The sequence below is a fragment of the Chiroxiphia lanceolata genome, chromosome 10 (assembly GCF_009829145.1).
Source record: "Chiroxiphia lanceolata isolate bChiLan1 chromosome 10, bChiLan1.pri, whole genome shotgun sequence".
Classification (NCBI taxonomy): Eukaryota; Metazoa; Chordata; class Aves; order Passeriformes; family Pipridae; genus Chiroxiphia; species Chiroxiphia lanceolata.
The window spans coordinates 3,142,116-3,165,135 of NC_045646.1; the positions used below are offsets into that span (position 1 = coordinate 3,142,116).

General features: G+C 41.4%; 1 protein-coding gene across 2 annotated transcripts in view; it reads right to left on the reverse strand.

Annotated features, from left to right (window-relative positions):
- BCHE (butyrylcholinesterase) overlaps window positions 1–22,991 on the reverse strand; it is a 52,080-nt gene extending 29,089 nt beyond the window's left edge. Inside the window, exon 1 of one of the 2 annotated variants that reach the window (XM_032697928.1) lies at window positions 22,723–22,991. The gene's annotated coding sequence lies outside the window, so the exon portion shown is untranslated. Of the gene's footprint in view, window positions 1–2,644; window positions 2,928–22,722 lie in introns of those variants that run through there. The other variant, XM_032697929.1, reaches the window with a different exon arrangement.
- Window positions 22,992–23,020: the final 29 nt, after the last annotated feature.

Here is a 23,020-nt window from a genome sequence, read left to right on the forward strand (position 1 = left end):
CAAGGATCTTTGAATACATGTAGATGATGCCTAAAAATTTACATATTGTCCACTCATTGGTTCCTGAAAACCTTTCCAAGTGATAATTAAAATAAAAATAAAAGTTGATTATATATCATATATAAGTACTAATAGTCTGATTTACCCCAACGTCCTCAAGTGCTATAAAACCATAGTACTGTCCTCTTGAAACTGAAAATTCAGACAAAGACTATTTGCATAAATCCATTTCTGTGGTTTACATATCCGAAAATGCTCAACAAAGCTCCCTTCTATTTTTCACTTGTTGCCCTGTAGTACATCATGTACTCTGTCCTGCCCCTTTAAACAGGGCACTCTTTGTTAATGAGGAGAATTTGTGTCCTTAAAAGGAATGAGGCCAATTTGTATGGAAAATACAGCTGTGGCCTAATTTGAGCTCCTCCTGATTGTTTGCCTGTTCTTGGAAAGAAAATGTAGAGCGGGGGGGGAAAGGGAATATTTTGTGCAAAGAGGTTCCTAACTTTGAGACAGCACCAAAGGAGCAGAGGGGAATCTTCAAGGATATTTTTATCATTCATCAAAACGGATAGAAAATAGATAAATTTTAGAAAGCAGGAACATGTCATTTTATCTTTTTGCTGTGTTAAAAAAAATAGATAAGGTGGTGAATGGGGACAACAGAGTTGGTGTCACACTCCACCTTCAGCTTGACTTGCAGAAATCTGCAAGTGACCCCTGTTTGCTCAATTTTAGAAATGTGAGTTGTCAGCTCACGTGGTCCAGCAATTCCCAAGGAGTTTGGGTGAGCAAGACTTGCTCTGGCACGGACAGGAGACTCACTCACATCAGTTAGTGGCACTTAGCTCCTCTCCCTTTGTGGCCTTAGAGAATCATAGAATATTCTGAGTTGAAAGAGACCCACAAGGATCATCCAGTCCAACCCTTGGCCCTGCACAGACACCTCAACAATCCCACCCTGTCCCTTGAGCTCTGGCAGCCTTGGGGCTTTGCCCACTGCCCTGGGGAGCCTGTTCAGTGCCCAACCACCTTCCAAAGGGAAAACCTTTTCCTGAGATCCAACCCAAACCCCCACAAAGACCAAAGCAAGAGCCTGTATTTACAGTTACCATAGTTTGCTAAAACACTCAAGCCTAAATCCCGCTGTCTTTGAGAGAATTTGGCATAACTTAACCAGTCTGCTGAATATTTCCAGCCTGCTAAACCAACACAGACTCCACTCTCACTCGGGATCACTTTTTAACATGGTGTGTTTAATTTTGAAACTTTCTCAAGAAAATTTAAGAGATGCCAAAGAAGGAGAGAAAAATAACTTGAATCTGCTCTTAAAACTTCGCTGGTTTTGAGCACCCCAGGGCTCATCTCAGCCCCTCTGCAAAACCAGACCCAAACTCTTCCCCCAAGGTCCTGAAAACCCATCAGAGCTGGGAGAAGGATGATGATGGAGAAGGGATGGAGAAGGGATGAAGGCATCCAAGGCAATGGGGTGACTGGGAGGGATCTAGTTGGGTATTTGAGTGCCCAATACCACTGTGAGATGGGAGAAGTTACTTCTATTCATCTCTTGCTTCACTGACACTGTCACTTCACTGAACATGTGAAGAAAGATCAGGGTCAAACCACAACAACAAGCTGGAAATAATAAGATATTTCAAAGATTGTCAATGTGAAGAGAAAATAACACCAAGAAAAGCAAGAGTCTTTAAAGTTTCTAAAGCTTTTACTATCAAATAGTAATTAAAAGGAATTCCCTTGTGCACTTTCCTGTTAGTTAAAAAGGAATGGGATGGGATGGGAGGAAAACACTGTAGCATTGCAAGATATGAAACTGAAGAAGTTTTAAACAAGAATATAAGAAAGAAAAAAAAAACAAAAAAAATCAGTTGGGTACTTTTTAAATTAGCTCTGCAAATTTCAAAGAAAAAGTTAGAAACAGATCAAGCTTGAAAAACACAGAAGTTTCGTACTAGTGAATGAAAGGACTTGTCTCAAGCTACTCTGCCAATACTAACAGAAGCAGTGACAGGGGATTATTGTTACACCTCGACTGCATGGCAAATATTACATTTAATAAGGTTTTTAATGCTACTTTAAACCAAACTCAGCAGTGTAAAACACACTGAGCAAAACAAACATGACTTGATTATTGCTATGAGAGTATAAGGGTCAGAAATTGCTTTAGCTCATCAACATTAACCCAGTATAGTTATATCCTACAATGTATTTGCATATTTTAAAAAGCTGCTGCTGGAGTAGTTTCCTCCAGCAAAAGTTAAACAGACTCTACTTTTGCATTCTTATTCAGCAAGGGAACACTGTTTATTTCAATGACTGTTTCCTCCCCTTGCAAATCCTTACCCAGCTAAAAAATCTATACACAGAGCTATAAAATCACTATTTAAATACGAAAGATGGTTGAATTAATAAGAGATTTCTAGCTCAGCTTAATTTACTTAGCCCAGGATCCCTTGAATAATCCCGAGGTTGGATACACACGCTGCATTCGCAGAGCAGAGGGAGTTTTCCCAGGAGAGTAACAAATGGGCAGAGCAGAACGTTTTAAAAGATCCCAATCCCCCTGTAAATCAAGCTGAACTGTAAATTTTCCTGGCAGACAGAGACATGGAAAGAGAGAATCACTTACCCCACTTCTATTACAAGAGCTACAAAAGTTTTTAGGAGTCGGGATCTTTGGGTACCTCAGGGAAACGCAGTCGTGCAGCTGCTGCTTTAAGCCCGTAAATTGGCCAGTGCTGACATTATAATCAAGTGTTTCTGACATAAAGCTCGCGAGAGTTGGCAGCAGCAACTTGATCTGCAGGCAGGCACTGCTTCCCACCCGGCATCTGCTCCCGGGATAACGGGATCACTGTGGGAATGCCATGGAGAGACACCCGCACTGGGCAAAACCAGGCAGGAGCTTCCAGGGGGCTGGGGGAACTCAGGGATGTGTCCTTTGAGTGGGGCAGCTGGTTTAGGAGCTGGAAAGATAAATGGAATTGCAAATACAATAAATCCTGCCCGTCTTTGCTCAGAGCTCTCTCCCACCTGTGCTTTTTTTGCCCAAGATCAGCACCATTTTTACCCACCGCAAACTTTGCACTGTAACATGAGTGGTTATTTTTGGTTTTAAGCAACTGTGGCAGATAAAACAGGAGTGTCCTCTGCCCAGGCATGTCACAACTGGCAAAGCATCAGGTGTGTCACTTGACTCGCTGCCATCAGGGCTGTGGCAGAGCTCTGCGTGGTCCTCTGCTGATGGTGGGGTTAAAAATGGGACCCAGACAGCGTCACATGCTGATTTCTGTCTTCTTGGGCTTCCAACAGGAAATCACCCACGGTGCTTAGGACACCTGATACCCTCATTTTACCCCAGCCTCCTAAGCACTGTTCCCACCAGAATTCCACCCTGCAGGTACAAAGCCAGGCTGAACAACAGGTCAGGTCCTACAACACAGGGAGGGTCTTCAAAAGACAAATATTTTGGGGAGCAAATGAATAGAGAAGAGGGGTGGAGAAGAGAAATAAATTATGTAAACCCTCCCTGCAAACTGTCTTGTCAAACCCACATCCCTGAGCCACCCCATGAAACCAGGAGGTGACTCCTTGGTGGTGGGACTGCTGCCCCCCAGGAGCCTTTGCCCTCAACCTCTGCTCTGAAAAAAAAGCAACTTTTCCACAGTTTAAGGTTTTTTTCTATGAAGCACCTTTACTTCCCCCTGTACAGCCAAATACAATTACTTTCCCTGTTTAATAATCAAACTATGGCTCTGTTTCAATTACACAAAAGCAATATTTGGCAATGCAGAGAAGAGGAATAAAGCAGAAATAAAAAGTTAAGCATGAAGTTTATAGACCTTAATATGGAGAGTACAAGTGGGTTTTTTTTTTTAAAGCTAGAATGGGAAATGGTGTTTTAACAGAGGAAAGTTTAAGAAATCATGATAATTTCATTTCTCCTGATAATTTTGCAGTCTCCCTTTAGGTGTATTGCATGGACAAGCTCACTGGAGAGAACATGTCCCAGTCTAAATCTAAACCATCAGGGTAAGGGGTTGGAACTGGAGGATCTTTAAGGTCCCTTCCAACCCAGGATTTTCAAGGATTCTATGATTTTGTGATACATCCCTAAGCTTTCAGTATGGGAGCGTCCATTAAAGTTGCCAGTTGGGAATTTGGAATTCTTAGCCGAGATTGTTGTGTCAGCAATGCAAATAGAAATATTTGGTGATGAAATAAGATTAATTCAGAATTAATTCGAGTGACAACTCTGGCTGATTAAAACCTTTCAAGCGCAGTTTCCTGCAGGAAACACCAAATCATGCTCTTCAAATTAAGACAATTTCAGTGTTCTCTGCTGTGCATCCACTGTCTTTCTCTGACGCCTCTTTACCCCCTTTGGAGACGTGGCCAGGTGAGACACATTTCCTTCATTTCCATGACATCAGAGGAATGAATTACAAGCCCCAAATCTTGTTAGATTTTAAATAAGGTATTTCAGATGCTTGTGACTAACCATTGCATTCTCAAACCTCTTTGCCTTGAGCAGCAGAGGAACCACAGGACACTCAAACACTAAAAATGCAGTTTCTGGCTTTATCTATTTTCCAGCATTGTCTGCCTTTTCCTTTATCTGCCATCAGGGTTGTGCCTTCCCCTCTCCTCCCCCCTGTCTGCTCCTCTTTACAGTGCCCAGGGCACTCAAACACCCCCTGCTCTCAGGCAGAACCCTCAGGAAATGCAAAATGTGGAGCCTTTGTGACAAGGTGACTCTGGGATAAGTGAATCGACTGTCTTGAGCTGTTTCTGAGGCAGCAGAAAACACTGAATTCAGCCTTGGGGTTACCTGGGTGTCCTCAGGGAAGAGTGGTTGCGCTGTTAGACATCTCAACTATTATCCTCCAGTCTAATGTTAGACTATTATGCTACACTTTTAAAGAAAACTAGACCCTCTTCTATAATTCTTTCCCTTTAATTAAAAAATTAACATATAAATTAAAGTTTCACAACTGTGTGCTGCACAAGGAAACACTTCTTTTAGTTATTGCTGAGCTTACTAAAAATACCTGGGCGAAAATTAGAGCTTAAATACATTTAATGCCTTTTGTAATTCTGTGTAGAATCGTTGTTTTCTCAGTTATCCTTTGGGAGCTTGAAAGGAAAGGAGGTATAAACCAGTGCATGGAATATTATATGTGTGTGTGTATATATATTTATATTTATATGTGTGTGTGTGTGTGTTGTACATATACATACACATATATATTTATTCTGTTACTTTTAAATATCTCCATCCATCTATCTAATGAGGTTTTATGAGGTTATATGATTTTTTCATTTAATGTTCTGAAAGTTCACTGCAAATTATAAAAGTGTCTTTTCATTATTTCATGTGTGTATGTGAAAGCAGTGTCAGACTGTCATAGGAATTTTGATACAAGAGATATCTGTCCAGGTGCCTTAAGAAGTGAAAACCAAGGTCAGCTCTAGAGAGGGTTGATATTTATCAGGCTAGGAAGTTTAGAGAACAATAATTATTATATATAAATACATAAACATACATGGAAATGCATAATCAATATATATCATAAAAAATATTTTTGTTGTTATTTAATTAATTATTTAGGTGCCTTTCAGGATATTATTTAAGCATATGCAGATTTTTTAAAAATTATTAATATCCTAAGTCATGCACATTCCATATTATCATAGGATCATAGCCCTCTGAGCTTTCCAGGTCTACCTGCACACAAGGAGCCCCATACACCAGAGCTGGTCCTGTCCTTCCAAGCCACCTACAGCTCTGGAAGAGCACCTGGGCTCCTGTGAGGATAACTGGGCTGAAAAGCTTTGCAAATGTCCCTTCAAAGTAAAGGATGTCACATACCAAGCGTGGGCACATTCAGGGAAATATTTACATGCTCATACTTTGTAAAAGTAGGAAATATTCTTATTTTTTAATTGCTGGGAGGGTAATCAAAAGGGAAATTATAACTGAACTATATGTAATGTCACTTGTGTGAAGATGTGGGGAGGTTGTTTTAAACTCCAGCTCTAAAATCCCTCGGGAGGGTTCAGCTCTCTCTGATCCCTGGCTGAATTTTCACGCTGAGCATCTGTGTGACCTTGGCTGAGACCTCTGAGAAAACCACCACCTTGGGAGGGAAAAAAAGCTGTGAGGAAAAACAAGTAAACTCGAGCTGCACAAGATGCAAAAGGTGAAATTGCAGGCAGGGGGAAGATTGCTGAGAAGGGGACACTTAACAGCTCAAGGACTCGCAGGGAAAAAACATCAAAGCTGCAAGCTGTGAAATTTTCAGGTAAAAAATAAAAACACAGAAGAGGGAGCTCAGCAGCAGCAAAGAACTACTGATGTTCAGCTTTGGGGCTTGCAGCCATGATATTCTACTGTGAATATTAGGAAATAAATCACTACCTTTTGTTTTGAGTTTGCAGAGAATCTTTTCATGCCCAAATCCAGTGACCATGAAGGGTTACACCTCTCAACTCTTTCCGTATTTCTTTTGAAAATATGTTTGGTATGAGACTGATTGCTCTTACTGCCCACACACCTCTGTATATCCATGAATGTAAACCAGGGACACCCTAAATAAACCTGGAGAGAGCTGAGGTGTTGCTGCAGGTGATTGTAGCTGATGGTCAGACCCGTCGGAAATTCTGTTGTTATTCTGATTATTCCAAGAAGCCTCACCACAGAGTGCATTCCAGGATGAGCAGAAGTTCCCAACAATGGAACTAAAGGGTAATTTGATAATATTAGGAAAGGTGTCTTAGATACACACCAGGAAAATAGATACCAATTTATTAAGTAAACAGGAGACACTAACACTCATATAAGCCATTAAACATGATTATATTTTCCCCTTATTGGTTCAATTATGATCTGCTGTGCCTTTTTCCTTATTACTCTAATTATAGATCAGTATAATTTCCTCTTTATTAGCACAATTATGGTCTGTACTTTTGTAAATGTCTTGGAGAAATCAGAGCCAATGAGAAGATATAGCCAGTTAAAAAATAGAGATATTATTATTATTTCTTTTGAATGTTCCTGTATTCTTAATTCCTTGTGGTATTACACAACTCAGTATTTTGTCTCATATGGGGATCAGGTTCAATAAAATATGATTAATGTGTACAAAATATGTCTTTCATGACATTATTATAGCCTGATGTTTACCTTGCAAGAAAATAGGCAAAATTGAAGCCTCAGCAAAGAGCTCATCTTGTGTGAGCTTTTTAAAGCTAATTAAATTACAAGTTGGGTTTCTCAGATTTCTACAGATGATTAATTAATTGACTATACACCTTTTTCCCCCCATTTCTTTCCTATGAACAGTAAAGCTCTAATTGTTTAAAATAAAGATATTTGAACTCCTATGGTCACCCGCCAACAGCAGATTGAAGTTCATGATATTATGTTCTCTCACACCCAAACTCTGTGAATAACTAAGAAGTTTGGTGGATCAATGATCTCCTTTGAATCTCTAAAGTAGAATTTCTACCTGAAAGGTGGGAATTCTCCTCAGTCATCCCAATTCTCACTCTTTATTTTAGGTTTTCAGTTTCTACATCCACAAGAGAAGGAACATCTCTAATGAAAAATGCCACAGGGATGTTCAAAGGTTTATCTTAAGTCACTGCTGTGTTCAGATTTCAATTTCATCCAGCGTGGTGAAAAAAGGAATGAAAGACTTGAGCCCGACATCAGGACCTGCTGGGACCTGCGGGAGGGAAGTTACAGAGCAAACAAGTCCAGTGTGCCCCAAAAATGGGTCATAGCACCTGAATATGTCACAACTGTGGATTTTAGTGGAAATAATGAGGTGTTTGGCACGAGATAAAGTTTCAGTTCCACTGGTGCCCTTGTGGTAGGTCTGAAGCTTTTGGGAGGTGTGGGAGGTCACTGCAGCCCCAGTGCTGGAAAACCCTTTCCAACAGCTTTGTTAAGGAGAAAGAAGAAAGTGTTGATGGAGGGATTTAAAAGACATGTAGATGTGGCACTTATGGACATGATTTATGGTGGCCTTGGCAGTGCTGGGTTAGTGATTGGACTCAATGATCTTCGAGGGCTTTTCCAACTACAATGATTCTGTGTTGGCCACATCAGGACACACGTTTTATTTTTCCACACTAAAATTGCATCAGGGCAAAACTAAAAAAAACATTCCAGAGCCAGTTTTACTTTATTTTCTATAATTCCCAGCAGACTTGATCTCTTTGCCTTCGTGTTTCAGGAAAGAAATATAACTTTGGGAAAAAAACAAATGACCCTGGAAGAGGTTGTGCTTGTTTTGGCACCGGTGGGGCACCGCAGGCCATCCTATGCCAAAGGGTCAGGAAAGCTCAGAGCCACCAGACCAGCAAACTTCTCAGGCTGGGTGACTTCCCAAGAGAAGGACTTCCCTTCCTTCTGTGGATGTGCAAGTGTTGTGGAATCATGAAAACCCCGTTACAAACATCTGTGCAAATGTTTCAGGAAGACGCGGCGATTGGTGAGTCCCAGGTAATCCATCACGGGGCCATCTGCCTCAACAACAGCCTTGTCAGACCAGGTGGCTGAGTGCTAAAGTACAGGAGACCCCCTCTGCTCTTGCTATATGTTTATGTATTAAGTACATAACGTTAAGTGAAGGGTGATGTGATGTTCCAAATGTGGGGCTCGATGTGAATTTTGAGGACACGAGTCAAAATATTAAGGCTATATTTATTCCAACAGTGTTCTTAAAATATTAATCAGGTATAACTATTAGAGAACATTATATTATAAAGGGGATAGAGTTATTCTACATTAGTTTAATAACAGTACAGTCTGCTCATGATTATCCCACCCCGTGCAGATTCCTGATGGATTCACCCATCCCATAACCTTATCTTTCCTTCCTCTCACCTTTGTTTGCACGAAGGAAAATGTACAAGCCTGAAACAGCACTCACTTCTCCCAATCCCGTTCCCTCTATCATGTAGGAGCATTTTAACACCAAAAATGATGCCTAAGCCTATTTTCCCCTAGCAGGAGTTGCAGCAGGGAAGGAAAACTTCAGGGCAGTGCTAGAGAACCTGGCACTGTGAGCAGATCCTGCCGACCTCGGGGAGAAGAGGCAGTTTTAGTGATTACAACTCTCTGCTCATTCTCTCCCTTTTGCCTGAAGGCAGGTTCAGTACAAAATGCACAAAGACAGTCTACAGCCTGAAAGACTTTCTATTTAAGTTATCAGACCAAGGATATTGGGAAATTGAAAGATGTGCCCAAGATCATAGAAAGTCTGAATTGCATTCAGACACTCAGGATTTTAAGACACTGTTCTTTTTGGTTTGTTTTAAATATCCCACTTTTATAGCTGCAGTGTGGTAGGTTTTCTCTCAATATATCATTAAAAATAAAGAATTTTTGATGGTAATCTTGAATAAAAGAAGCATTTCCATCTATTTTCCACAGTAAACAGAAGTCAGCCCTTGAAATTCAGAGATTACATTTTCTAGAAGTCACCACAGGCAATACCCAAAGGAAGAGAGGGAAGGATATCCCTGGGCTCCTGAGCTGAGGAAGGAAAGCCACGTGGGAGTAGCCTGCCCAGGAACTGCCAGCACTTCTTGTTGGAGCCACCAGCACAGCTGTGAATCTTGTGTGCACAATAATCAATCATAATAAAGGTTGTAGTGAGGATTCGGTCTGGAAATGGATTCAGGAGGCACAGATGGAATAACATGGCACAAACCCCTGTGCCTTCCTTTCTGCCAAAGCAGCAACTCACTCACACTGAAGAAAACCCACAGGTAGGTGGGTGGGAGCTGCTGGGTGAGATTTACATGGATTGCTTTCCAGTGCCCATCCCACAGGAGCACAGCTTCCATAAAGTAGAATCATGGAATCATTTAGTTTGGAAAAGACTGTGAGTGTATTCCCAGTGCCCCTGGAGGAATACAGGATGGCTCAGGCTTGCTCAGTGAAAGCATTCAAGTGAGTTTAATTTTTGTCTTCACGCCAAAAAAAAAAAAAAAAAGGCAAATCCCACCCCCGGCTGCTGAAAACATGGAAGGTTTGGAATGTTGCACAAAGAGATGGAAGTGCCTGTGGTGTTGCTTTTCTAATCAAGCACACTTGTGCCTATATCAGATATGAGCTGTCCTCCCCAGTGAAAAGGCATTTACCAGTGTTCAGGATTTAACCATGTGAAAAGTGAAAAGCAATTTTCTAACCTTCCTATGCTGCCTTTTCTCTCCTCCTTTTATTCCACATCTCCCCCCACACACCCCAAATTTTAGTTGGCTATTCATGAAGCCAAAAAATCTGCAGTGATGTCCTCACATGCAGACTATAAAAAATAGTTTCTCTAGTAAATGTTAACAGCAGCCATAAAACAGCAAAATAAAATAACCCTAAGAAAAGCAATCGATAAAAATCTGTACAAAAATTAAGTATTGGTGCATGAAATAGGACAAGGGGTTGAATCCAAATATTTTACAGAGAAACTTTGAAGCTTTTTCCGGAGAAGATGGGCAAGGAGTAAAACTGATGAATTTTTGCTGACATAATTATACCAGAACAGACAGAAGCAGATTCAAAGCAGAGGCTACAGAGGTGCTTCCTGTTCATCAATGGATATTTATTCGATAAAGTGGCTGAAAGGAAGACATATTGCAGCCTCCTCCTCCTCACCCAAAAATCATGAGGTAGAAAAACACCAACAGCCAACAGCCTCACTTGAATAATGGGGTGAGATTCTCCAAGTATGGAAAACCCAAAATATCTGCTGGAGATGACAGTGACCCCACAGTGAACACCCCATCAGTGATGATAACCAGCATGGGACATAGTAAACATCCAAAGATTTATATGGAGCAAAGCTTTCACTTGGAAAGCTGTGCTGGGCCACTCCACGACTGGATTTTCAGTCATGATCTTCAAGTAATGCAAAGAAGATCAGTATGAGCAGCCTTGGTGACAAAAAGCTTTCCATTTAACATAAGTGGCATCTGGTGGGAGCAGAAAGATGGGGCTCACACACACTGAAAACCACAAAGCAACATTTGTCAGTGTATAGCCAAAGGAATGTAAGGCACTGGGAGGTGACAAAGTTGTGTGAAATTGTTTATAGGAAGCTCCTTGCCATACACTGAGGAACAGAGAGGTGTTTGTCTGAGACAGGATCAGCCAGAAATGAAGTCTGGAGCTTTTGGCATTTTTCCAGCAGCGAAAACAAGAGGTAGGATGAGGGCAGGCGTTGAGGACAAGTCATTGAGAGGGAAGCAGGAAGGGCTCTGGCACCATCAGGATGCACTGAGCCAGTCCCATCCCAGTTATTTGCATGTCCACCTTTGACAGGATGCCTGAGGAGTTTCTCCACGGGACAGCTGCTGGATTGCATCATGTCAGGGCACAGGACAGAGCTATTAATGACTTTTAATGTGATATCCTGCATCCTGACAATGCATCCATTCCATACCATTAGCAATCCTTAATCCCTGGATCAGGGATATTGATACACCAACCCCAACAGCTCCAAAGGTGTGCAGTGCCCATGTCTGCAGCACTATATACTTAAACCATTAGGCAAAGACCCAAAATGCTGTTTAGTTTACAGGAAAATTAGGACACATCCAGGATTTTCTGAATTTTCCTTTTCCAGGTGTCCACCTACTCCTGGGTTAATGAGAGAGTGTCACAACCAGCTTTTCAGAAATATAACCAAAAAATATTGCTGCTTATTTTCCTGGCAGACTGCTTGCATCACTTTAATTTAGGAAGCAAAGCATTTCACAATAATCACAGACATGTAAATGAGGCAAAAAAAATGGTGTTTATTCTGTTGCTTTCCAAATTGAAGCTGACCTAAATAATTTAATGCAAAATTTACAGCAATGAGAACACACAATTTGGTGGACAAATATGGGAACACATCGAATTAGTTCTACAGAGCTGTTGCTCCTCCTCCTACATGTACTGTAAGTGCTGATGCAACATTTATTTTTGGGTCACAAATGGCACTGTGAAAACAATGCAGACCCTCTCCATGTTCCCTCCACTTACAGGGAGAAAGGAGAGCATGAAAACTGGGAACATGACTATTCTCTGAGAGGGTTTTTGATACTCAGTTGTCAAGAGTTTGCTCTCTACAACACCCTGAAAGGAGGTCAGAGCCAGGTGGGGGTCGGTCTCTTCTCTCAGGTAACAAGTGACAGGACCAGAAGAAATGTCCTCAAGCTGCCCCAGGGGAGGTTAGACTGGATGGCAGGAAAGATTTCTTCACCAAAAGGGTTGTCTGGAAAAGAAACAGGCTGGAACAGTGGGATCACCATCCCTGGAAGTGTTAAAAAAAGTTGAGGCTGTGGCCCTTGAGGACATGGTTGGCAGTGCTGGGTTAATGGTTCGACTTGATGGTCTTGGAGGGCTTTTCCAACCTGAATGATTCCATGACTGGAAGGTGTCCCCAAGGAGTATAGTAAATTATTTCCAACAAATTCTTTCTGCTAAGATGAAAATATGGCTTAACTTTGGCAAAGAGCTAAAGGGGAAGCAGAGTGGAGGACTGACCCTCCCAGAAGTTTCTGTGCTACCCCAGACATCACCCAGCAGTTGTGGCAGGAGGGGCTGATGGAGACATGTCAGCTCAACCCAACTGATCTGAGATGCTCCATCCAGCAATCAAAACTGTCTCTGCTTCGGGAGCAAAGCACAAATCAGTGTCTCAGCTGATGGGATATAATTAGAGAGTGATCAAAGCACATCAAGCAGATAGACTTGACATCACCGTGCTCACCAATCCTTTTCAGCAAGCTGGAAAATAATCTGGAGTTCTTCCATCCTGAAGCAGGATGTGTGGGAAGCTGGCACAAAGGCATTTCATCTCAGAGGTTGGTTTGCTGTCCATAGCTGTGGATACCTGTGGCAGAACTCAGCGTGGTTCCCATACCTACTCTAGTGGGATGCAGGAACCACATCACCTCCCTGTGCTTTAGTGGGCTATAGGAAAAAGTTGTGGACAACAGCATTTGGTCTTTGATGATTTTGTCCTCTAATTTGGCACTCAAGAAAACAATTCTTTCTCTTATTTATCTTTTCTGTTTGTTTGTTTGTTTTGTTTTTTGTTTTTGTTTTTGTTTTTCTATTCTACACTTTTCCAAAGCTCTTTGTACAATTTTTCAGAAGTGTCGTCACTGGGCTTCAGAGTATTTTGTCCTATTTATGTAATAATGTATTTCCTCTGTAATAAACCAAAGCAGAACAATAATCATCTTCATGAATTTCGACACGCTTTATATATTTGATCACCATAAACAAATAAAACTTGAACGAGTTTAAATGCATTAATCACACTTCCACATGGACTCAGTGCTTTCTTGGACCGGGACTGTGAGTCATTCTTCAGCCATGAACTGAGCTAAAGGACAAAGATAAAGCAAAGAGACACCTCAGCATTTCTTTGTGAGGAAAGTCCTGTAGGAATATTTGCTGCATAAATATAATGCTACTTTTGCCCCAAAGCACTTTAGTCCTTCAGTGTTTCCATAGGTGTCTTTTAAAATCCCTTTGCTCTCAGGTCCAAACCCACCCAGGTGAAATTAAAGGTTCTTTCTATCAAGCCAAGCAGGACTGAGCAGTCTGTGTTTTGGACACAGCCTGAAGATAAATAACTCAGAAGGGTTGTGGATTCCCAGTCCTTGGAGATGGTGAAGGCCAGGCTGGATGGGGCTCTGAGCAACCTGGTGTATGGAAGGTGTCCCTGCCCATGGCAGGAGTTTGGAACAAGATGAACTTTAAGGTCCCTTCCAACCCAAACCATTCTATAATTCTGTGATTCTATGAAAAAGCCTTTCACAATCTCAGTAACAACCCCAACATTGGACTGAAACCTTTTCTAGTTACAGTCAATGGCTTTTGTCCCCTTCTACATGATCAATAAATGACCTGAATATGTAGTTTGCAAGATATTTAGTTCAGCACCCACAGCAGTCCCAGCTGCTTTGCCAGTAATAACAGCCTGTTCTTCAGAGCCCAGCAAAACACAAAATGTAATTAATTTTATTTGGAAATTCTGTCTGAGCACATTTGCCACCCGTTTCACTTCGCTGCCACATCAGAAGCTACACCCTGACCAACGTCACTTACCCTGAAGACACAGAGGAAAGAGAATAAATGTTATTGGTGTCTGAATATTCATTCTGTGTAAATGCATTTTATACTTTGCTTGGCTTCGACATAATAGAAAGAGCAAGACAAACTTGCATTTTTTTCTACACACACTTTCCTTTTGTCTATTTTTCCAAAATTTCGCATGCTGCATACTGCAAGCTTTTCTTTTCAGTTATACACCTCTAGCTATTACCTTGGAACAAAAATTCAGACATATCCAGCACGAACCTCGAGGTTTCACAGTCAGTGATGCTGGGAAGGATCTGCTATTTTATCTTTTTGCAGTGCCCTGACAGTCTGTTTTTTTCTATTTATTCTGAAAACCTCAGGTAAAATAGTATCTTAGGAATGAACTAATGAAAACCAGCTGCAGTTCTGAGCAGGTTTGTGGGGAAGGGAAATTTCTGTGTTTTCTGTGCAGATACCTGATCTGATGCATTAGAATAACCATAAACCACCAGGTTGTGCTGTTGCCCTTAAGCAATATTCATCACCACAGAGCTGGCTCATCTCATGGCTGCTATTCGTCTGAAATCCTAGAAAATCAGAAAGAAAGCAAGCCCCTCAGACTCATTTTGCTTCTGATTATACAGCTCAGTATTTTTCACAGGACTTTGTCTCACTTCGAAAACCACCAGCAGCGTTTGCTGAAATTCAGGTAGAAAATAAACTAAAATAAGCAGTAGAAGTAAAATTATTAAAATAACAAAAATAAAATAATAAAAATAAAATAATTTATAACAATAATTTTAAAAAGAATCAGCAGCAGCACAGGCTTAGGATGCAAACACTGCACAGCTGACCCTGGTGTTATGTACAGTGCAATTTCCAATGAAGCTTCCATTAATTTCATAGCTGCACCTAATTTTCACTATTGCATTTCTACGCCTTGCATAGACCATTTCAGTCTTTCAAAACTCTATATTATCTCAAAAATCAAGAGTGTGCCTAGGAGAGAGCTCTGAGGATGCCTTGGATAAGTAGGGATTAATTAAGATGTTGGACATGGTGTCCCTTTGCAGTTGGAACCTCAATGCACTGCACTAACCCTTTGAATCTTATGAATGCTTCTACCATGCTGACCTCATCCATAATTTATTCAGAATATTTTTCAGATTACCCTTTTTGATAAGTTATACCTGAATATTTATTTTCCTTGCTCACTTCTGAACAGATTTAATCTTTCCAGGTTCCCCGTTATATAGTTTTTAAGTAAACCACAACTAAACTAAGAAGATTTTTTTTTTTCTACAAGACTGGTCACCTCAGACAGGGGTGTGACTCAGGGTTACTTTTCCACCCTGTATGACTAAAGAGATGTGTTAACTGCAGAGATGTGTTAACTGCAGGGATATGGTAACTGCAGGGAAGTATTAACATTTTTAATTAAATGAAGAATGTGCAAGAATGGCCAAGCAGAATCTGAGCAAAGGTAAATCAACAAATCGTAGAATGACAGAATGGTTTGGGTTGGAAGGGACCTTAAAGGTCATTCAGTTCCAAGCCCTGCCATGGGCAGGGACACCTTCCACTAGCTCAGGTTGCTCCAAGCCCTGTCCAACCTGGCCTTGGACACTTCCAGGGATGGGGCAGCCACAGCTGCTCTAGGTAACCTGTGCCAGGGCCTCACCACTCTCACAGGGAAAAAATTCTTCCCAATATTTAATCTAAACCTCTCCTCTTTCAGTTTGAAGCCATTCTCCCTTGTTCTGTCACTCCAGGCCCTTGTAAAATTCCCTCTCCAACCTTCTTATCATCTCCCTTCTGGAACTGAAAAGCCACAATAAGGTCTTCTCAGAGCCTTCTCTTCTCCAGGCTGAACAATCCCAACTCTCTCAGCCTTTCCTCATAGCAGAGGTGCTCCATCCCTCTACTCAACTCTGTGGCCTTCTCTGGACTCTATTCAAAACTTTGCAAAAGTAAAGTAGAAGAGCAGACAAAGCATAAACTGATGCAAGTAAAACTTCCCAGCCAGCAGAAAATGGAGTCTCAGTAAGAGGTGATGTTTTTAGTTCCTGTTGCCACACAGCTTTTCTTCCTTGAATTAATCCAAGCACTTTTTACAACCTTAGAAACATTCAGCATCCAGAACATCTGGTGACAAAATCCACTGCACTGGGACATGAGCCGTGAAAAATGGTTCCTTTGCTTTGAACCCGTTCCCTGGGAGCTGTGCATGAGATAAAGGGAAAAGCAAACCTGGTTAAGATTCAAGGCTGGGTCCTGATACTATCCCTCATAAAACTAGGTAATTCCATAAAACCAGTTTTATGGGCTTGTGACACAAGAGATAAGACTGTCCCACAACATGAAACTAAACCAGGATCCCAATCTTTAAACCTACATGAAATAACTGAGAGTCACATTTAGAAAGGATTTAGTTGAATTTTAACATCCAAATCACTAAGCATTTGATTATTTATTCTCTTCTTAATATTCCCAAACATTTTAAGATTCTTCCTCAACTACCCTTCAGCTTTTTCCTTGGCTCTGGGGAGCTTTTCCACGCTGTGTCCTTTCCTCCTCAATTGCAACATATACTGTCCTCTAGCTTCCCTCAAAGTACTCCAAGAAGAAAACCTTTTAGTTCAGATTAAAAACAAGAAGGGGAAAGGCTCCTTTTCTTTCATGCACCTCAGTGGGAATACACTGGATCAGGAATTGTTGTAACACAAGAAACACAACTCAGGTTGTTCAGTTCCCAGTGGGGAGCTGGGACCATCCTGGCTTGTGGATCACACTGCAGTGGCACATTACAGGCTGCACAGTTACTCCCTCTCCTAAAATAGTCTCCCAGGGGATAACACCAGATTTTCAGCTACTGAACAGTAGCACTTTATAGCTTGTTTCTGTCCATCTATTTAGAAGTGAATCTGTCCTTTCAGAAAGAGGATAATTCTATGCTGGACATTTCCAGATTTCCTCCTGCCCAAATTATTGACAAGCAACTCCTGCTGTGTCCGGTGCAGTGTTATAAACACTGACAAATGTGAATATTAAACCCCAGAACATTTACTAAGTGGTGAGAGAGGGGGAAATCCTCCCCTCTCCCCTTTTGGAATGGTTAAAAATGTTGTCCCATAGATCTGTTGAATGCCAGCAGAAAGGTTCACAGAATAAAAACCAACCTAAGGAGATCACTCAGTGGTAGTTTTAGAAGGCTTATGACCCAATCCATCACCAAAGCCTATTATAGAAATTTGAAAACTACAGTGTAAAAGGTAAATTTCTGCCATGGATTAAAAGCTATTCATGAGATAGAGAAAACAAAGGAGAAGAAAAAAGATCTAATTCTTGCCATACAGAGAGGTTAATATGGAGTGCCCCGAGACTTGCTGCTGGGACTGATTTCTTTTTTGTCCCTTTAAATCCCTGTCATAATGCAAAAAGTCTTTGCTTACTCAGCAAATATTCTGCACTCCTCTCTTGCAATAAATACTTGTGCTTCAGCTCAGATTGGAATAGCACCCACCAGACTATCAGGGCACACAGGGAGGAAGCTCAATCTCCAAGTGGTTCCACTTCAGCAAAAACATCCCAAGGGGGGGATCTCCCCTTGGTTGCTCATAAATCAGAACAAAGACAATCTTTCTTTTCAACATTCCACGTGTCTGAAGCTCTGCAAGACAGATAAAACACATTTTTCTCCTCTTATATACTAAAAAAATAAAATATGTGGGAGCCATGTTGCTGCTGTGGAACACATTGCTGTTATATCTTAGTGAATGGCATGAAGCATCGAAAGGAGTCCTTAAATACAAAGTAAAATCTTAAAGGTTTAAGTGATAACATGCATGTATGCAGATGTTCAGCAAGGAAGTAATGATATATATATTTATACAGCTCATAATAATAAATATATATATCTATAAATAGTGAATATATATAAATATATATATTTTTATATATATACACACACATAGCTCATTTTCCAGTAAATGCAGCTATCTGGAAAAAATAGTAAAGAAAGTTTCATCCAGATGAAGATTGATGAATCTACCAATACAGACATTAATGGATTCAGAGATGGTTGCTTAACTCTTAAAAATAAACTAAATCTAAAAAATGCAGTAAAAATGTCTGGTTATTCTTCAAAAGCAGCCAAAAATGGTTAATGTGTTGCAAGTGACTGCCAGCAAAAAAAGATAAGGGCCAATTAAAAAGTTTGTTGCTATTGCACATCTTGATTTTGAATTCAGGTTCAGTCACGACAGAGAAAACACGGTAAACACTCAGAAGGAGTGAACAGAAATGTCTTCTAGGTAACAAGAGCTCTAAGAATTGTGAGAAAAAGCAGTTTTACACCTGGTTCTGCTCCTTTTTGACCAGAAACCCAGAAAAAGTCTTTCAACTGGGCAGTGTCTCCAACTGTGCACAGATAGCAAGATACAAATATGATAAATATGATTCAGGACATAAATTGATTTACAGTCAGTTCAGCCCAAAAGTTGTCCTGGTGGTGTTTTTCATAGGCATCATGGCAGGAGGATTGGGCAGAAAACAAAGTTGAACATTTAATTTCCAGTGTCAGGTGATGAAACAATGAGCTCAGAAATTGTTATGCCAACCCGTGTGGATAAGGGGTTCTGTGGAATATTTTCATTTGCGTTATGAATAACGACACCTAAAATATCCCATTTGCCTAAAAATGTTTTTGGGAGCTTTCCCAACTTACACAGCACTTTTGCCCTTTTGAGAATGCTGTAGAAGTGAAGGCAATAACTGTGTTTTATTTAAGGTTGTGTGCAGCACATGCAAAGCATTCAACTTCTACTCAAGATTAGCAGCTGGGAAATCTTGATGGTCCCTCTTCTGATGGAAATCAACAGTGGATTTCCCCCTTGAAAGGAATTCAGGGAGTATCCCTGATTTTATTGGTATTGGTAAGAGTATCTATAATTTTTTTTAAAATATGGATTTTCCAGTACCTCCTTTTCCTTTCTCTTGTTCTGAGATAGAAACATTATGGTAAAGCTGAGTTTACTTGTTTATTTTGTTAAAAATGTAGCATCTCCCTTTCCTTATATGCCTCAGTGTTACTTAGCTGTGAGAACAGAGTTTAATTAAGCTAGAGAGGCCCACTAACCATACTAAACCCCAAAACATCTGTTTGCTGGAGCAGGCTGGTAACTTCTGCCCATTTTTTTCCTTCTGAACATGTTGTTAACAAAAATCAGAATTGGATTTTTTCACAGCACAATTCCTTAAGACTAACTGTGTCATGCCCAGATCTCTACTGTTATAAAAAAATCATCATATATTATTTCACTCATTACTTGATTAAGCATAATCTTATAGCTTCTTGGTCACTTTGTTCCTAATGTAAAACCTTTGAAAATCTCAGTCACGGGTGATTAGAAACCTTACTCCCCTTTCCAGACAAATGTATAATGAAATTTCATTATGAATTTTATAATTTCTTCTTGTATTCTCCCTTCTTGGATGGTTCTTTATGGTTAGATTTATAAGAGGGAAACATCTTTATTAGCTGCACCATATTTCTAAGTCAAGTCAATCTGTTTCAGTCTATCAGGGTTTTTGGGAATAACAAAAAATTTACTTTCCGAGCATCACCCTGTCTCTATTTGAGAGCATCACTCTTGATGTGGAAGGATCAGAAATATATAAATACATCATTTTTATTTCTTAGAGGTCAGTGCAGACCATCAAAAGTGATAGTTTCAAGACTTAAAAAAAGAAATACTTTTTGAAAAATACTTATTCTGCTCAGAAATGAAGGTCCACTGGACTGTCCAGAGTCAGTCCTTGTTCCTTCCTCGTTTGGTGTACAGGACCCCTGGAGCTGTTCTGGCCTCATCCACCCCATCTACTTTACAGCTTTTTTAGGGGGGAGAAAAATGAGAGAAGACCATTTCTTGAATCAGAGAAACTCTGGGAACAGGGATAAAGAAGCAAAGGAAATTGAAGCAGGGCAAGTGATGCAAAGCAGAACTGGGATGTCCTGGAGTGAATATTGAGACCGAATTTGTCCTGTCACTGAATGGTCTGCAGGCTCTTTGCATGGCACTGAGACAGGAGGAGCTGGGTTTCCAGACTCTTCTTTTCCACATTTCTCTCAGATTCCTTCTTTTCTCTGCAGCTTTGCACCAATATTCCCCTCTGCCAGGTACTGAGAGAACTGATTTGGTTCCAGGCAGGAGGCAACTGTTTTCCCTGTGCAGACCACGCACCCACATGCCCCAATACACACACACCTCTCAGGGGAAACTTCTCCAGCTGTATTTTCTCTCCAGAAAGCTGTTTTATGTAATTCCATATTGACTGAAAGGATTTTCGGGGGAAAATACATCCAAATTAAAATCAGCCACTTTAAAAACATGGAAAGAAAATTGCTGTGTAACAGTCATATTCCTGCCAGAGAAAACCAGGTGTAGAAAGGGAAGAAAAGCCTTTCTAAGGGTTTTAGAGCTGGGAAAGCCTGGGAACTTCATGTTTAAGGATTCTTAGAAATACACTGATTTAGTGCTGTTGCTCACTGAAAGTGTGCTGGCTATGGAAAAATGCAGAGAGGTTTATGCCAAGATTGAGAAGATGAGGAGCTCTGGGATCCTGACAGAGTAGCCTGGCTTCTCCAGAGTCCAAAAACCTGAGCACAAACGCTGGCAAATCTATAAAATGAGATCAATCCCAGGAGGGAGAATGCAAAGATTTAACTGACCGCTACTGCAGCATCACACGTGTTAATCAGAAGTTACCAGCAGCATCGACCCCAGGGCTGTGTCAGCTAATAATTAACTTAATTGTGCCCCAGTCCACCCCTGGCTGCTGCAGGAGCCCTTGGGGCCAGCTGGGAGACAAAAGGAAAAGGAGAATGGAAAAGCTGAGCACAACCCATGTGTCCTGAGGAAGCTGGAGAAGAAGGAATAATCACTCAGAGCTTGTCTCTGAGCAATCAGGCATGTTACATTATGGCTGGAATTTTTAACTGTGAAGGCTCTGGGATATCAGCAGTACCTTGTTGAGCTGTGACCAAGGATTAGCTGCAAACAACCTCTGAGGAGCTTCCCCAGCCCTGAAAGCTCAGAACCCTCCCAGCATAAGCAAAGAGCACGCTGGGAAGGCACCATGGAGTGCTGCTAAATCTCAAGAGTCTGAGCTTTGCTGATCTCACGGCACGACTGCAGCACAAAGAAAGACACATTTGAAGCATCCATCTTTCTGCCACCCCTTCTGTGCCAGTGGAGGAGCAGGGAATGAGCTCAGAAGTGTGTGGCCCGTGGGTTCTGTTTATAACCAGCGTGATCAGCCAGAGAGGAAGAGCTGAGAAACTGCAGCACAAGTGTGAGTGCATTTATTATGGCTGGAGTTTTGATGATTGGGAAACTCCCAGTGGGATCTGGGAGATGCAAGCAGCTGACATTTAAAACATTTTAATTCCACCTTCATGTCCCGCTAGCACTTTAAAGAGAAAAGAATTCATGCAGTTTCCTTCCACTCTGATGCCTCATTTTACCTCATTCAGTTTACACCACCTAATGCTAATTCTACCTCCAATATTTTCTGCAAAGGCTGACATTGATTTTTTTTTTTGCACCCATTTTAGATTATTTTTTTTTAATGTTTAGATTTAGATGATGTGTTTTGCTCCTCTACAGCTCTGGTAGTTCCTACACCAGTCCCCTTTTCACAGGGGTGACCCCACCTGGGTGAAAACCATCCCCTTGCTTTTCCACGTCTGTACATGTTGTAGAGTCTCTCAGTGTCCCCCAGTGGGGCACCGAAGTGTCTATATGTCCCTTTTGTGGTCTAAGAAGAGATTTTTCAGTAGTAAAATATAATAGCAAAGTATTGCAATATATTTAAGTGCTTATCCATTCTCCAGAGCATATGGGGCCCTGAGCAACCTGATCTGGTGGGTGCCATCCCTGCCCATGGCAAGGGGTTGGAAATGATGATCTTTAGAGTCCTTCCAACCTTCCGTTCCTTCCCATGATTTAGGATTCCTTTCTATATTTTGCATTTTCAACAATAAAGAGCGCAGAAAGGACCAACAACACGATATTTTCAGCCATCAGCAATCAGTTCATTCTGGTTTGGAGATCCCAAAATAGAGGAAACACACAGACACACACCCTGATTTCCTGCTTAACACCTTTAGTCCATGCTGTGTGAGCAGCTCAAAGCCCAGGGCCAGGCTTGTCTAGCAGCCTGCCTCAGGCTCGGGGGGGGCAGTTCAGTTCATTTTCCCAGATTCTCATGGCTGGTTGGAGCTCAGAACACCCTCCAGCTCTCCTGGGCCAGTGCCAGAGGCAAAGTCTGCAGGACCAGCATCCTCCGAGGGGCTGGTCCAGAGTTCAGGATAAAGGACAGGGGAGCACCCGGAGCCCTGGACGAGGAGCTGTCACAGCTCCAGCTGGTTCTGCTCTCACCCTCCACCCTCCGAAATGTCAGACCCGCGGAGATGGCACCAAATTAACACAGAAATGAGGGGGAAAGCAGCAGCTCTTCGTTCGTTTACTCCGACCCACCTGTCTGATCGCATCAGCGCTGCCACCTCTCCCGCTCTTAACACTCCTGTCGCTGAAAAGGAAGCAGAAAGGACCAACCTTGAAAAAGCTGATTTTCCCCGTCTGGCTGCTTCTCCTGTCGAATAAAAGAGCCAAGAGCCGGCTACCAAAGTAGCCAAACTATTTATACCCCCAAATGCTGGTTAACCCCCAAGATAAGCGGGAGGTTGGGGAGCCAGGAAGAGCACATGACTCCAAAGATGGGCTATTTTTTCTCTGTAAATAATGTACTGAAGTAAGGGCGCTTTGGCAAACAACTGAATGAACCACACACGTTTCTGCTCAGCTGTGTTTACTCATCTGTGCTGTTCCTGCTTTGCTGAGACCTTTCCCAGTT